The sequence below is a fragment of the Penaeus japonicus genome, unplaced genomic scaffold, assembly GCF_977035675.1.
Source record: "Penaeus japonicus unplaced genomic scaffold, GWHDUDI00000001_assembly GWHDUDI00000016, whole genome shotgun sequence".
Classification (NCBI taxonomy): domain Eukaryota; kingdom Metazoa; phylum Arthropoda; class Malacostraca; order Decapoda; family Penaeidae; genus Penaeus; species Penaeus japonicus.
Window position 1 is genome coordinate 1,823,820 of NW_028234418.1, and position 7,500 is coordinate 1,831,319.

The window sequence follows — 7,500 nt, forward strand, 5'->3', positions numbered from 1 at the left end:
GTAAGTATATGATAATAATATAGATACGAAGAGTATAGCATATTAATATATATACGATACTATATATAATATATATAGATACCACACACTTAAACACTAAGCACACCGCCACACAAACAACTTGTGATGATACATATGTGTGGGGGTAGGTATATATAGTATATATATATATATATATATATGATGATATTATAGTATAGTATATATATATATGATATATATATATAGAATATATATATATATATTATTGTATATATATATATATATACTGGTAATATGACATACATATACCATATAGAGGACGATATAGGATATATTGATCATAGTTATATACTAATATATATATATATATATATGATATACTACTATATATATATATATATACTATATAGATATATATATATATATATATATATATATACGAATATATACATATACGATATATACTATATATATATATATAAATATAAAGTATTTATATCTACATATACATTATATATATATATATATATATATATATATATATAATATCTTATATATATAGTATATATACATATATATAGTATATATATATATATATATATTATATTATACATATATATATTTATTTATTTATTTATATATATACACATCAATATATATATATATATATATACTATATATATATATAATTCTAACTATATATATTATATATATATCTCTCTGCCCCCCCCCCCCCCCCCCCACCCCCCCCCCCCCCCACCCCCCATCTATATATATATATATATATATATTAATAATAATATATTGAGATATATAAATCTATAATATATGTTTATATATTTACATATACAAGATACATATATATATAGCTTATATATATATATACATATATATATATCGCTAGTATAGTTGATACGAATATATGTGTGATATATATTGAATATATATATGAGTACTATATATAATAATATATATATATGTATGATATATATATATTTATATGATATATAATATTATATATTATTTATACATATACATTATATTTATTTATATATTTAACATGAAAACATATTATACATATATTATATATATAGTATTTATATATATATTATATATATATATTTATATATTAAATATATATATATATATAGATATATATATATAATTATTAGATATATATATATATATATATAGATACATTTAAAATTATATATATAATATATATATATATAGACCCGATATATATATAGTATATATATATATTAGATATATGAATTGAATTATATATATATATATAAGTATATATATATAGTAAATAGATATATATATATTGATATATAAATACTATATTTATATTCTAGAGGCGAGATATAATGTATATATATATATGAAATATATATAATATGTATAATATATTAATATATATATATATATTTCTATATATATATATATATATATATATTTATGTTATTCATTTTATTAAGCATATATATGCTCGATCTGTATACGTTATATATATATATAATATAATATATATATATATATATATATATATATTTATATATATGATATAGTGTATGTATGTATGTATGTATGTATGTTATGTATGATTTGTATTGCATAATATTATTTGAAACGAGGTTCATACATTTATGTAGAAGAAAAGATAGACTGGAATATCTAAAACAACACAAGAAATGGTATTTGACGCGTTTTTCGAAGGAGGGGGCTTTATGCAAAAATTATAAGTATATATATATATGTGATATATATATATATAGTTGAGGGTATGATATATATGAAGTATATGATAGTATATATAACATACAGTACATACATATGTATATATAATATATAATATAATATCGTATAATATATGAGGATATATATATACATATATAATTAATATAATTAAATATATATGGGATAGTAATATATATATATATAGATTATGAATAGGCGTTGATATGAGATATATAGGAGGATAAATATAATATATATATATATATAGTATAGTCCATCGCACATGTATATATATTTATATGATATGGTGACTATATTGAATATATATACATATATATGTATTCTTTATACATAAATACCTATTATATATATAGATATATATACTATAATACCATCCCACCCCCCCCCCCCCCCCCCCCCCCCCCCCCCCCACCCCCCCCCCCCCCCCCCCCCCCCCACCCCCCCCACCTATATATATATAGATTAATAAGATAGATAGGCTTTAATACGATAGATAGATAAGTTAGATAAGATGTGTGTGTGTATATTACTATACACTCTATAGAAATATATATATTATATAATATATATATATATATATATATTAGTTTACATATATATATATATATATAGATATATTAGAGATAAATATATATATATTGTATGTAGAATTATATATACATATGATATAGCTATATATATATATATATATATGACGCATATGATATAATATATTATTGATTGAGACTATGATATTCAGTTCTCGATATAACATATATACCTTCCTATCCCCCCTCCCCCCCCCCGTCTATGTATATATGTGTGCCGTGTGGTTGTGTGTGTGGTGTAGTGTGGAGGATCTATACATATATATATATTTATATATATATATATATATATATATATATATATATATATATATATATGTATATTTATATATATATATATATATATATATATATATATATATATATATATATATATATACATATATACATATATATATATATATATATATATATAGAGAAGAGAGAGGCCGATGCGTACGAGCGATGAGATGAGCACATGTGCGAGTAATTCGCCTAGACGACATAGGATGAAGGAGGAGAGTGATAGCAAGAAGCGATTTTTGAGAGTAATCCTGATCACGGAAGAAGACAAGAGTGCTGTTGCAAGAGAGAAGATTGAACAGTGAAGATGATGGAGTTCCTGTCGACGCGGTTTCAGAAGAGAGAGAGAGAGAGAGAGAGAGAGAGAGAGAGAGAGAGAGAGAGAGAAACAGATGGGTATTTTTTATTCTGCTTTATGCTTTAGACACTCCTATTCAGAGTTAGCGGGATATCATTGCTTGATAAAATTGGCAGTGTCGCCCTTGGGTAACTGGATGCCCTTCTGAACGTGGTTTAACTCGGATCAGCGGACACAACACACATGCAGTTAAACCTTTTATGCATTGCCATAACTTATCCTTAATTGATACATAATTTTGAATCCATCAATTATACAAATAAGCAAACAATATCAATAAGAATGAAAAATGCGAAACTCACAATCTTGCACGAATTCAACAAAAACAGCAACGCGACCATTTCAACTTGCTTGTGAGCACGTGCAAGGGATCTCGTCCCATAACTGCCACGATAACAGATAGAATCGTAGTTTTCGTTGATATACGACGCGGCATAAACGTCTGGGCATAATATGACAACGTTGGACAAAACAGCTATAGCAGGCTCTGAAAACCCGCGCTGTCTGCTGTTGTTTCTGGTTGAAAACTGTTGTTACAGCGCGATGGTGCGGATGGATCAATCACTTTCGATAAGGACTGTAACGGTTAAATAGTCTACAGGGAGAGAAATATTTGGTATTAAAAAGTAAGAAATAAGGTTATGTTTTAAACAACAGACAAAGTTCAATATATATATAACCTTAGCTAGTCTTTCTCTTCTTCAAATTTCAATATGATTAAATTGCCAATAACTACAAAATAACTGATTCTATTATACGTTCTCATAGATCACAGCATTATGCAAATCCTTAATCTTACCTACAACATCCACACTACCAGAACCCTAGCCACAATGTGCTTTCAAATATCCTCACAATCTCTCTCCCTAAAGCTTCTTTAGTATTAGCATTAGTATTCCTGTATCTGTTTCTACCCCTTTCCTTTTCGCCTCATCCCTCCTCCTCTTCTTCTTCTCACCCCCTCATCCCGCCTCCCCTTCATCCCCCATCTCCTTTTTTCTTTCCTTCTGACCCCCTCACTTCCTACCCTCCTTCCTATTCCTTCTTACCACCTCCTGAGCTCCCTCTCCTCTTCCTCCTCCTCTCCTCCCTCCTCCTCTTCACTCTCCCTCCTCACCCTCCTCCTCCTCGTCCCTCCACTCCCTCCTCACCTTCCTTTTTTATTTTTTCTCCTGCCCTCCACCTCTTCAAAAAAAAAAACAAAAAACTCCTCCTACTTCAAAACATTTCACCACCCTCAACGCAACAACAAAACCCTCTCCCTCTTTCAAAAAAAACCCTCAACCCTGACCTCAACCCCCTCACCCCTCCCTCCTTTACCATCCTCTTCTTCTCTCCCACCTCTCCTCCTCACTCTCCTCCTCCTTCTCACCTTCCCTCCTTCCCCCTCTCGCATATACCTTTAATCTTAATCGACGACAACGAAGTCCTTCCCGATAGAGACAAGAGCCTCTTCACCCGCTCTGTCTATCCGCATCCACGTCTAGCTCATGTCGATCTTCCCCTCTCGCGCTCTGTGTCTGTTCGTCTCTGTCTCTAATCCTTCTCTGTCTTTGCCTGTCAATCTCTCTCTCTCTCTCTTTCCTCCTTCCTTACTACTCCTAGCTCTTCTCGTCTCCTCCTCACTTACTCTCCCTCTCCTCTTCCCGTCTCTTCTCCTACCCCCCCTCTCTCTCTCCTTCTCTCATCTCTCACTCCTGTCTCTTCCTCTACTCTCCTCCTCTCTTCTCACTCTCTTCTCTCACTCTCTCTCTCTCTCTCTCTCTCTCTCTCTCTCTCTCTCTCTCTCTCTCCTCTCTCTCTCTCTCTCTCTCTCTCTCTCTCTCTCTCTCTCTCTCTCGGCTTCGCTCGCTACCCTTTCTCGCTTCTATCTTGTCTCGCCTTTCCAAACACTCTTTCTTCTCTCCCTCACTATCTCCCCCCTCTCTCAGCGCTCGCTCTCTCTCTCTCGCTTTTCAAACACTCTCTCTCTCTCTTCTCTCTCTCTCTCTTCCCCCCCTCTCTTCTCTCTCTCTCTCTCTCTCTCTCTCTCTCTTCCCTCTCTCTCTCTCTTCTCTCTCTCTCTCTCTCTCTCTCTCTTGCTCTCTCTCTTTTCTCTTCAGCTCTCTCCTCTCTCTCTTCTCTCTCTCCCCTCTCTCACTCTCTCTCCTCACTCTCTCTCTCTCTTCTCTCCGTCTCTCCCGCTCTCCTCTCTTTTCTCCTCGCTTCCAAACTTCTCTCTCTCTCTCTCTCTCTTCTTCTCTCTCATCTCTCCTCTTCGCTCTACTCTCTTCTCCTCTCGCTCTCTCTCTCTCTCTCTCCCTCTCTCCTCTCTCTAGCTTTCACTCACTCTCCTTCTCTCTCCTCTCACTCACGACAATTCTCGCTCTCTCTCTCTCTCTCTCTCTCTCTCCTCTTCTCCTCTCTTCGCTCGTGGCTCGCTCTACTCTGTCTCTCTTTCAAACACTCTTTTCGTCTCATCCTCTTATCAAAACTCTCCCTTTCTCCTCTCATTCTCTCTCTCACTCCATCTCTCTCTCATCTCTCCTCTCTCACTCTCTCTCTCTCGACTCACGCACTCTCTCATCTCCTATCGTCTCTCTCTCTCTCTCTCTCTCATCTACTCTCTCCTCTCTTCATCTCTTCTCTTCTCTCTCATTCTCTCTCTCACTCACTCACTCTGCCCTCCCTCGGGGATCTCTCCTGTGTTTTCCTCTCTCTCTCTCTCTCTTCTATCTCTCTCTCCTTCCCCTCTCTCTCTCTCTCTCACCCGCACTCTTCCTCTCTCCTCTCTCTCTCTCTACCCTCTCTCTCTCTCTCTTGCCTCGCTCGCGTCGCCATCGCTCATACGTCTGATCTCTCTTTCAATCCCTCTATCTCTCTGTATCTCTCTCTCTCTCTATCGCTCTCTCTCGCCTTCTCTCTCTCTCTCTCTCTCTCTCTCTCTCTCTCTCTCTCTCTCTCTCTCTCTTTATCTATCTATCTATCTATCTATCTATCTTTCTTTCTCTCTCTCTCTCTAGCTCGCTCTACTCTCTCTCTCTCTCTCTCTCTCTCTCTCTCTCTCTCCTTCTCTCTCTCTTCTCTCTCTCTCTCTCTTTTTCTCTCTCTCGCGCTCGCTCTACTCTGTCTCTCTTTCAAACACACTCTTTCTCTCTCTCTCTCTATCTCTCTCTTTCGCTCTCTGTCATTCTCTCTCTCTTTCACTCTCTCTCTCACTCTCACTCTCACTCTCCCTCCCTCTCTCTCTCTCTCTCTCTCTCTCGCTTTCTCTCTCTCTCTCTTTCTTTCTCCTCACACTCTGCACTCTCTCTCTTCTCTCGTCTCTCTCTCTCTCTCCTTACTCTCTCGTCTCTCTCCATCTCTCTCTCTCTCTCTCTCTCTCTCTCTCTCTGGTCCTCTCTCTCTCTCTCTTTACTAAATATATATATAATTATATATATATCTCTATACTATATATATATATATTGTATGTCACAATCTACTATATATCTTTATATAGCGTATATACTATACTGATATATGCTACATCTATATATATAGTATATGATATATTGAATTATATATAGTGCATAGTATATATATATATATATGATATATTCATAACGCCTTGATATAGTGATATCTTATATATATATATAGAATGTCAAAGTATGTAGTATTGTAAGTAGTATCGTTATATAATCTGTTATATAGTACTTATGTCTATATTATATATTGAATATATTCTATATATTCGTTATATTGATACGCCTCTCTCATATCAGTTCTACTTATCATATCAGAGTATATCGATGCTATATATACTACGCATAGTGAATATATATAATATAAATCTATAATATATCCTAGTAACTATATATATCTATATATGCATGCTGTTTATATAGTAAACGATTATATATAAATATTCTCTCTACTTCCCTTTTTATATATCTACTAGTTAGTTATTGATGATATAGTATCTAATCTATTTATATATATATCATTTGATATATCTAACTACTATTCAATATGCACTATACCTACGTATGATATGAGTCTAAGATTATAGTTATTGATATATAATATATATATGATATATCTATCTCTATACAATATCAATGAATATGACATCTCACCTGTATACTGGGATAGCATATAGATATCGCTGTATCTTTATATACTATGATATCTATAGATATATATCATATATGATATGAGAATATGTAGTAGCGATACCTACGTATATAGTGACTATCTAGTATATATTATATCGATAATATGTATACTATATATAGTATAGGGTTATCTATAATGGGTATCGAGGGTTTATCCCGCTGTATATAAGTAGTAAGGTTCTCACATAAGCATGATAAGTGACATAGGAGGTGAGTCTGATGATACCTCCTTCCTATACTTATATACTATATATATCTATAACCTAATTCCTATATAATATGATATCATATACATATATATTACATATATATATATATAAACATATATACAATATATATGTATAACTATATATGTATATATATATCGACTACTATACATTATATTATC